This window comes from Heptranchias perlo, chromosome 20, assembly GCF_035084215.1.
Source record: "Heptranchias perlo isolate sHepPer1 chromosome 20, sHepPer1.hap1, whole genome shotgun sequence".
NCBI classification, from domain to species: Eukaryota; Metazoa; Chordata; class Chondrichthyes; order Hexanchiformes; family Hexanchidae; genus Heptranchias; species Heptranchias perlo.
Window position 1 is genome coordinate 26739782 of NC_090344.1, and position 10733 is coordinate 26750514.

General features: G+C 43.1%; 2 non-coding genes across 2 annotated transcripts; one reads left to right on the forward strand and one right to left on the reverse strand.

Moving 5' to 3' along the window:
* Positions 1–6715: 6715 nt before the first annotated feature.
* trnar-acg (transfer RNA arginine (anticodon ACG)) lies at positions 6716–6788 on the reverse strand. The gene has a single exon. It is a non-coding gene; the product is annotated as a tRNA-Arg (tRNA).
* A 2627-nt stretch (positions 6789–9415) lies between these two features.
* trnar-ucu (transfer RNA arginine (anticodon UCU)) lies at positions 9416–9507 on the forward strand. Its single transcript is given in 2 exon segments — positions 9416–9452; positions 9472–9507. It is a non-coding gene; the product is annotated as a tRNA-Arg (tRNA).
* The last annotated feature ends 1226 nt before the right edge of the window (positions 9508–10733 follow it).

The window sequence follows — 10733 nt, forward strand, 5'->3', positions numbered from 1 at the left end:
AGTAAGGGGAGTGACAATCATTGCGGAAAAATGGGAAACAGTTTGCGTCTTGCTCACTGCAGAAATATCCACGTCACAGCGAGACAGCTCTCCGTCAAACAATGAGTCTTCTCTTCGGACCTGGTCTGTCAAGAAGATTTCTGATTTCCTTGAAGCCAATCTCGGTTTTTTATTTATTGTTCGTGTGCCTGCTCTCCGATCGCCGGCGAATTGGTGGAATATCAGCCGTGCTCAGCTGATAGCAGCAAATAAGAGACACATTCGAAACCTGGCAATGTGAGACAATGAATGTTAAGGTAACAGTTACCCCCTTCTCTCTGTGAGTGGACTTGAACCACCAACCATTATCAATAAGCAATTGTGCGACAGAAACACAATGCCTTACGAACTGAACCATTAATTTTCGGAGCGAAAGCTTCAGCTTGCAGCGATAAATATAACTGCTGTCTTATCATCAGTTTACTTTTCAAAAATAAAGGCTGTGCAGCTTGCACGATTGAAAATCGGTGCTGTCATATTTCTGAACTTCAAACTCCCCTTGCCCCTAAATGCCTCTATGTTGGAAGACTCAGTCACCCAGTGATGGACAGCATTGATCTTTCGAGCTGTGATTCACCATCCTCCATTTCAGTAATTTTCAGGTTTGCTGAAAATAAGATGAGTTGAAATGAGCAAGTCCAACGAACCGGCCTTTTACGCTACACAGCATCTATAAAGTTGTCTCTTGCACTCACAGTGAAGCGGACCGTAGTTTTCACTTTTAAACCAGTGGTTGTAATGTTAAGAAAAAAATGTGTCCGAGAAAGACTGGATTTCAGAGGCTGACTCCGGGCCAGAGTAAAGTTCAGTTAAAATTTATGATTGCCGAGCAGCTGAACAGTGGATATGGAACTCCTGTGAGACTGCACTGTGCGCTGTCCAGATCTGCTTGGATCCATATTCCTTCAACTCATCACGAATAGGGACAGTTCGACTCCAAGTTCCTTTTCCCTGGTGCTTGTGATATTTCAAAAATTGGATAAGACCCGTGCCTGATCCAAGCTCGTCACTTACACGCTGACAGATACAAAGCGGCGACAGTGAGCTTCGGTGAGATGAAAGCCGAGCCCGATTTCACGGTCGAATGTAATAGCCAACAAAACCCATTCAAAGCAAGTGCAGGTCAATGAGGTGCTTTTAAAGTTCTGATTGTTTGCACTGAACTTCTTCCCAAAGCGTTTGAGATTCACGTGGGGCGATTTGGGGACTTCTTTTCATTTTATGCAAAAGTTTCAACTGAAGTTCAAGGTCAAAAGCCCTGGGACCACTGTTGTTCTCAATTTATCGGTGCTGGGACCACTGTTGTTCTCAATTTATCGGTGCTGGGACCATTGTTGTTCACAATTTTTCTGTGCTGGGACCGTTGTTGTTCACAGTTTATTGGTGCTGGGACAGTTGTTGTTCACAGTTTATCGGTGCAGGGACCACTGTTGTTCACAATTTATCGGTGCTGGGACGATTGTTGTTCACAATTTATCGGTGCTGGCGCCACTGTTGTTCACAATTTATCGGTGCTGGCGCCACTGTTGTTCACAATTTGCATTAATGATTTGGACACGGAAATCGGAAGTACAATTTCAAAATTTGCGGACGACACCTAATTGGGTGCTGTAGTTAATGCAAAAGAAAAATGCGAAAAATACAGGAAGACATTAGTAAACTTGCAGAATGGGCGTGCAAATGGCATATTAATTTCAATATAGTTAAGTGTGAGGGGGTGCATTTTGGTAGAAAGAATAAGTAGGCCACATACTGCTGGATAATAAGAGTCGAAATGGAGGAGAGGAGCAAAGGGATCTATGGGTACATAGACAAATCATTAAAAGTCACGACGCAGGTTAATAAGGCTATAAGAAAACAAACCAAGCACCGGGGTTCATTTCTAGAGGGATAGAATTGAAAAGCAGAGAAGTTATATTAAACTTTCAGTGAGCCTAGGTTAGACAACATTTCGAGTGCTGGCTACAGTTCAGGTCTCCATATAATAAGAAGGATATAGGGGTAATGGGGAAGGTGCAATAAGATTCACAAGGATGCTACCAGGGCTGAGAGGATATACTTATCAGGAAAGGCTGAACAGGCTAAGGCTCTTTTCTCTAGAAAAGCGAAGGCCGAGATGTGACCTGATAGAAGTAATGAAGATAATGAAATGGTTTGATACGGTAGACATGGAGAAAATCTTTCCACTTGCCTTGTGGAGGTGTCCAAAACTAGTGATCATAAGTATAAGATAGTCACTGATAAATCCAATAGTCAATTCAGGATAAACTTCTTTACCCAGGCTGTGGTCGAAATGTGGAGCACGCTAGCACAAAGAGTAGTTGAGACAAACAGCACAGATATATTTAAAGGAAAACTAGTTAAGCACACAAAGGAGAAAGGAATAGAAGGATATGCTGATCGGGATGGATGTGGAAGGGTGAGAGAAGGCTCGTGTGGTGCATCAACGCCAGCATTGACAAGTTGGGCCGAATGGCCTGTTTCGGTGCTATGGACTCTATGTAAAAGTCGAGGGCAGAAAGAGACACCTCCCTGAAACTGGGGAACTCGGGAGACAGACTTTAGAGTAAGGTTCTGTATAATTAGAATGAGCAAATAAAACATTCATTCTGGAACATCCAGAATCCGATCAACTCTAAAAACAACTGATAGCCCCGCGTGATTTGAACACGCAGCTTTCCTGTGACACAATAATAATGTAGATGGAAGCAGGAAGTTGAAAAGTGACGTTGACAGATTAAGAGAGTGGGCAAAACTGCGGCAAATAGAGTTCAATGTGGGAAAGTGCGAGGTCATCCACTTTTGTCCGAAGAAAGATAGATCAGAGTATTTTCTAAATGGCGAGAAGCTAGGAATTGTGGAGGAGTAGACAGATTTAGGGGTCTATTTACAGAAACCACTGCCAACGAGCGTGCAGGTACAAAACATAATTCAGATCAATAACGGACTATTTGAATGGTTCGTTAGCTCACGTGATTAGTCAAAATCGCGGGTTTGATCCCTGTGCGGGCAATCAGAAGCTCACTGTATTTGTTCCGGTTTTTTGCAACTCTTAAAATCCAACCTTTACAAGCAAATCCACACTCCGAGTCAAGGGAATTTTTCTGGTTAACATCGATTGCATCTTTGCCCCCGGGGCGGAAAAAACAGATCATTCTTTTTATTTGTCTTCCTCTGGTTTGCAGATAAACGTTTAACTCGCGGCCTGTTCCCATTAATGGCCAGAAGCAGTAACAGACAGGCAGAGCGGGTCTGACCGTCCCGAGATCTGGAAAAGACATCAGTTTAGGACAAATGCATCAAATAAAATGGTCACCTGGAACCGGGGGAGACAAAACCAAGAGAAAAAGGCAGAGGGGAATCGAGAAATAAAAGCTAAAGGAATACGATCGAAATTTTCCCAAACTTCATTCCTTTCTATTCCATCCTCAATCCTTCAGTGGGGGATATAAAATATCACTGTAAATAAATGCAAGAATCGACCCAAATCTGATTCTGGGGAATGAGATGGGCCCAGTGGAGCAAATGTCAGTGGGGGAACGTTTAGGGAACAGCGATCATAGTATCATAAGGTTTAGAATCCATAATGTTTATGGAAAAGGACAAGGAGCAATCTAGAGTAAAATTAGTTAATTGAGGAGGACCAATGTCAGTGGGTTGAGAACGGATCTGGCCAGGGTAAATTGGAATCAAAGATTGGCAGGCAAAACTGTAATTGAACAATGGGCGTCCTTAAAAGAAGTGATGGTTCAGGTACAGTCTAGGTACATTCCCACGAGGGGGAAAAGTAGGGCAAATAAAGCCAGAGCTCCCTGGATGACGAAAGAGACAAAGAGTAAGGTGAAACAGAAAAAAAGAGGCGCAGGACAGATGTCAGGTTGATAATACAAGTGAGAACTCGGCAGAGTGTAGAGAGTTCAGAGGGGAACTGAAAAGTGAAAAAGGGGCATAGAGTATGAGTATAGACTGGTGGCTAACATAAAAGGGAATCCAAAAGTCTTCTTTTGGCACATGAACAGTAAACGGGGAGGAAGAGGAGCGGTGGGACCGATGAGGGACCAAAAAGGAGAGCTACGCATGGAGGCAAAGGGCATGGCTGTGGTACTCAATGAGTACGTTGCATTTGTCTTTACCAAGGAAGAAGATGCTGCCAAGTTACAGTAAAAGAAGGAGTTGAGATACGAGGCGGGCTATAAATTGTTAAAGAAGAGGTATTAGAAAGGCCAGCTGTACTTAAAGTAGATCAGTCACCTGGTCCGGATGGGATGTATCCAAGGTTGCTGAGGGAATGAAGGGTGGAAATTGTGGTGGTGCTGGCCATAATCTTCCAATCATCCTTAGATATGCGGGTGGTGCCAGAGGACTGGAGAATTGCTAATATTACACCCTTGTTCAAAAAGGCGTGCATGGAAAAACCCAGGAACTACAGGCCAGTCACTTTAACCTCGGTGAAGGGGAAACTTTTAGAAACGATAATCCGAGACAAAGTTAATCGTCACTTGGACAAGTGTGGATTAATTAAGGAAAGCAGCACGGATTTGTTGAAGGCAAATCGTGTTTAACTAACTTGATTGAGTTTTTTTGTTGAAGTAAGAGAGAGAGTCTATGAGGGCGATGTGGTTGACATGATATGTATGGACTACCAATAGGCGTTTGATAAAGTGTTGTATAATAGGCTTGTCATCAAAGTTGAAGCCCATGGAATAAAAGGGGCTGTGACCGTATGAAATTGGCTAAGTGACAGTAAACAGAGAGCAGTGGTGAACGGTTGTTTATCAGACTGGAGGGAGGTCTTCAGTCGTGTTCCCCACGGGCCGGTACTCGGACGACTGCTTTTCTTGATATATATTAATGACTTGGACTTTGGTGTACAGGGCACAAATTCAACATTAGCATATGACACAAAGCTTGGAAGTGTAGTGAACAGCGAGGGGGATAGTGATAGGACAAAGACAGGCTGGTGGAATGGGCGGACACATAGCAGATCAAATTTAATGCAGAGAAGTGCGAAGCGATACATTTTGTGAGGAAGAACGAGGAGAGGCGGAATAAACTAAAGAGCACAATTCGAAAGGAGTTGCAAGAACCGAGAAATCTGAACAAATATTTAAAGGTGGCAGGGCAAATTGAGAAAGCGGTTAAAAATGCACACGGGATCGTGGGCTTTACAAATAGAGGCCTAGAGTGTAAAAACAAGGAAGTTACAATGAGCCTTTATAAAACACTGCTTCGGCCACAACTGTAGTATTGTGTCCAGTTCTGGGCACCGCACTTTAGGAAGGCTGTGAAGGCCTTAGAGAGGGTGCAGAAGAGATTTAATAGAATGGTTGTAGGGATGAAGGACTTCAGTTCCGTGGGTGGACTGGAGAAGCTGGGGTTGTTCTCCTTCGAGCAGAGAATGTTGAGAGGAGATTTGGTCGATGTATTTAAAATCATGAAGAGTCCAGACAGGGTAGATAGAGAGAAACTGCTCCCATGGTCGGAGAGTCAAGAACCAGAGGACAAAGATTTATGGTGATTGCAAAAGAATCAAAGTCGACATGAGGTAAAACGATTTTACACAGCGAGTAGTTAAGATCTGGAATTCACTGCCTGAGTGAGTGCTGGAGGCAAATTCAATCGTGGCTTTCAAAATGGAACTGGATAAGTACTTGAAGGGAAAAGGTGCTGGGCTACGGGTGAACTGCGGGGGAGTGTGACGAGCTGGATTGCTCTTGCAAAGGGCAAGCACGGACCCGACGCACCAAATGGTCTCCTTCCGTGCTGAAACCATTCTATGATTCTAGGATTCAAAGAAGCAGAAACTAAATAACTCAAACTGCCGAAACACGAGATCAGAAGACCTTTATTCTAACGCCCTCCCAACTGAGCTATTTCCGCCCCACTGTTAATTGAACGTTGTGTCCTTATGTTGGAAGAACGTATAACCCCGGGAGGAATTGCCCCTCCCGGTCATTCCGCACTTCATGTATAAACATCGCACTCATATATACAGACCCATAGTTCATATATAAACATCGTACTCATATCTACACTCCCACAGTTCACATATAAACATCGCACTCATGTCCACACTCCCACAGTTCATATATAAACATCGCACTCATATCTACACTCCCACAGTTCATACATAAACATCGCACTCATATCTACACTCCCACAGTTTATAAAGGAACAGCGCACTGCTACACCACACCCACTTTATATGTACCCAAAGTCTTGTTTATGGTTCTCATCAAAGTCTGAACACTGAAAGTTCAACTGTTTTCCAGATACTGTCCGTCCTGCTTTGTGTTTTTCAGCATCGGATTTCCCGCAGACCGGCAAAGGGAGCGGAATAGCGGTCCTGCCGGTGAATGCTGCTTTTAACGAAAGTCTCGGCGTCCAGGAGCTGGCGGGGATTGGAAAGCTCTTGTGTCACACGAAGTGTCTGAACGGCCCGGATACACCTGAAGGTCATCAGCGCGGTGTCTCCACCTCGTGCTGTAATGTTCGTGTGTCTGACATGAAACTAAAAGGCGGCTTGTTGGAAAACGTTGTGGTCACAGTTTCTTTTTGTAATTGAACCTAAATCTTTCAAGATGGAATGTTTTCTTTGCTGCTTCACCATAAACAATACCTTATGACGAAATTTGATTCTTATGTCCCCAATGTCAGAGATAAAATTGCACGAACCCGAGCCAGGTAGGAGTCGAACCTACAATCTTCTGATCCGTAGTCAGACGCGTTATCCATTGCGCCACTGGCCCATGTGATATCAATGATTGTATTTTATTTCATTTTTCATTCAGAATCAACCGACAGGTTGACACAGATAAACACAGCGAAATCGACAAGAGAAACAGAAATGAACCAAACGGCTTCAAACTCCAACACACAGTTGCGAGTATCTGACAGGTATCAGTGAGGGGAGATGGTGATTTTGCAGCTTGATTTGGCTCCGTGGCTTCGCTGCTCAAAGTGCCTGTTTCGTCCGGTCCTTTATTGACTTAAGCCTCCGATGTGATATTTACCCAATTTGTGAGTTCAGCAACAAAATGATCTTTAACAAAATAATATTTGTATTAGTTTCAGAGTCAACAAGGAAAGGATTCCAGAACTGCAGTGCGGAAGTGCTCCTTCATTGTACAGACGGACCTCTCATACAATGTGTCCGAAACACGTTTCGAGGATACTGTTCCAGAGGGCTGATTTTACAAACTACTTTAGTTACAACCAGTAACCCATCTCCATTAAAAGTTGCGAAGCGATACTCGTTTCAGAGCAGTTTTCGCTGTTCAGCTTTTGTAAAATTAGCAGAAACTCATTTTGAACACATCTTAGTATTAATGAGACTGTCAGGCACATGACAATTGGGATGAAACCGTCTCTTGTAATAAGTACAAAGTATAATCGATTACAAAGTGAAAAAGCCAATCCAATCTATCAGTCTCTCTCTGTCACTTTCTCGGTGAGTGAACCTAAACCAGCAGAAGAAGCTAAAACAAAGAACCGAACAGTTTTGTTTCTTTCCTTTGGGCGAGTACAGTTGAAGAGAATGATTTCTGTTTCCTGCTGGACAAATAACTGGAATGAGCAGTGTATCAGGTTCCCATGGTACCCAATGAAACATCCACGTTAAAATCTCCCATTTACACTGATCCCTTCCTTCCTCACTAATTATAGGAAACTTTTGGTAAGGTTCAATCAGACTTCAGAAGTCCAGAAGCGCAAAGGAAGGTGGACACCTCATGGTGACGTCACCGACAGGCGAGAGCGGTTTGCAGTTTTACTGGAGCTGCAAATGTATAAACTCCTTCCAATGTACAAACTCCCCTCACCAACAGCAATTCAATTCTAACTGATCTGAGACTTTGGTCATTTATGGTGATTATACTTTGTGGAGTTAAAGCAGCAGTAAAATCCGTTGTGTGTTATACACATCTCCGTTCAGTCAATATAAAACATTGTCATCCGACCGACCATGTGCAATGCCACACGGGGTATGTTAGGAGACAGTTCTGCCTCCAGCAGTTGTTCTCTCGGTCACACATCCGGCATCACCTCTCGGTCTCACACTTCAGAGTCACGCCTGAATATAAACACATTTCTGTTTCAGATTTTTACCTGAAGTTCGACAAATCACAAGTCAAGAGGAAGGGAACAAACAAATCAAATATTTAAGAACGTTAATGGATGGAAAATTCACCATAAATGACTGAAAAAATGAAGCAAACGGATCAAGATGAACAATTATCGAAAGGTAACAATTAAAGAAAGGAGAAGTGGAACTGATCAAATCGCTCCAAATAGTTTTTGAAAAACCCTTTTGGTTTTCGTCTTAGTTTCTCCGTTAAGTTGGGGACGGACATCTAGAAATATTTTTCGTACCATCATAAAGACAATTAGAATACAAATTTCACAAAGTCAGCCTTAATCTTACTTATACGATCGCATGTTATGTGTTTGTAAAACCTGCAATTGTTTTACCATTCTTTAAGTTTAGAGAAATGCTCTGAATATATGTTCTACATTGAAACGTAAGTGGATTCATAAAATAAAATGAGGAAATTTGTTGAAGAACATGAAGAGCTGCTGTTCCATGTTGGATATCGCGATATATTTATTTACACAACTGTCATTTGTGAAATGATGGAATGTATTTATTTCTATATCTGTACGGGTAAGGAAATCCCCACTGGATCATTTCCAGGAATCAGACAAGTAAAAAATTAGTTTGTCAAACCCAAAACACCCGTTGGGATTTGCTGATTGAAAATTTCAATGGAAATAGAGATCATAACAAAGCATTGAAACAAATATACCCGCTGAGGTTTCGGGGTTGTTACTGATTTATTTATATCACTGAGTAACCTATTTTAAACAGGGTGAAGGTACAAATCGAATGATAAGGGTCTGGGTTAGAGAAGGAACAGATGAAAGTATCAAATTTAATTACACTGATTCCACAAACACTGCACACCACATCACTTAAACATTGTTAACTGTTTCTACATAAAACTGGAGAGGGTGTAAATCGAAAGTAACAGAAAAAAAGCTCATTAATGTATCAAACTTAATTTTGATATTGTTGCACAAACACTGAACATCCCATCACTAAAACACTGTCCCGATCTAAAATCTATCGGCAGGACCCTGAGCCACGGTGAAAATGCTGTGATTTCAACCTGGTTCAAAACACGCAGCCTTCTGATTTGGAGTCAGACGCGACTGTTCTTGCACCAGGCCCACAACAAGCGGCAAGAACCAGATCCATTGGAGGGTGATCGGTGCAGACTGCCGCCGCGGCTCTCGGAATGTGAAAGGCGGAAGCAGGAGCAGTATGGCCGCCTCAACCACAGCACAAGATCCCCGCTTTCGATCGCACTGTCTAACGGACTCTGTGGCGCAATGGATAGCGTGTTGGACTTCTACTTAATGATTGGAGGAGATATTCAAAGGTTGTGGGTTCGAGTCCCACCAGAGTTGAATTTTAGTTTCGGGAGCTGGGAAGTGAAATTTTGCAGCAAAACCGCAACAGGATCATTAATGTCCGTCAAGGACGGGAAACTGCCCCCGACACTTCATCTTACACAAGTGGCTCCAGTCAAACCAGAATTTATGATTCTAAATCCATTCTGAGCTGGATTGGAGAAACACTCTCAAGGAGGAGACTCAACATCATCTCAGACCGAAAGTCAATCTGCTGGACTTCCGGTTCTGTCAGACTGCATGTTCCTTCAGACAGGTTTTTAACTGGACACATGCATCCTGCTGCCGTGCGAGCATTGGTGCTTGAGGGGTAGAATTCTTGCTTGTAGTAATTCTGTTCCTGTAAAACTAGCTCCAGAAGTTTCGGATGGAAAGTATCCTGGCTGAGCGGTCTAAGGCGCTGATTTAAAGCTCTAGTTAAATCCCACGAGTTGTCGATGAATCAAAATCGTAGTTTGCGTCTGCAAAACCGCAGCCTCCCTCCGACAAACAAGTAATACTGAACATCTCATCTGCTATTGCAACAGCGTAGTCCGGAGGAACCACGTGGCAATACAAATGAATAGATGCATTTTGGAACACACCAATTGTACCTTTAACTCCGATCGAAATGTTCACAAGCAAAATGATTGCTTGATCTCGGTGAGACTCGAATTAACAACCTCGGTATTTCCTGATCCTGTACTGTCATGTCAGGACCGCGCACTGACCGATTGCGCCGCGAGAGCCCGGTCACTCTGATCACCTGTCCCCTTCTGCTGGAAAGAATCTTAAGGTAAGAGGCCTTTCCCTGTGGAAACGTGTCCAGTCACTGTATTGAAACTAATATCTGCACTTCCACTTTCAGCTTCTTTCACATCCTCTGCTCCATCGCACTGCAATCGGGTTTTCTGCGAACAGGTCAAAATGAACATTGCCAGAAATTCTATCAGTGGTAGGATTTGAACCCAGCGCCCACGCAGCGATTGGATTTATTATCTTCAAGCAGTAAGCTCCGTTCGCACAACGCCTTGCCAGTTTGTCGCGTTTTGTTTAATGCCCAAATAAATAAATTGGAGCTAATTGACCGCATTTACGCTGTGCCGTGGTTATTCTCCGTAGAGCAGAGAATGTTCAGAGGAGATTTGATAGAAGTGTTCAAAGTCATGAAGGGTTTAGATAAAGTTAATAAAGAGAAGCTGTTCCCATTGGCGGAAGTGTCGAGAACCAGAGGACACAGATTT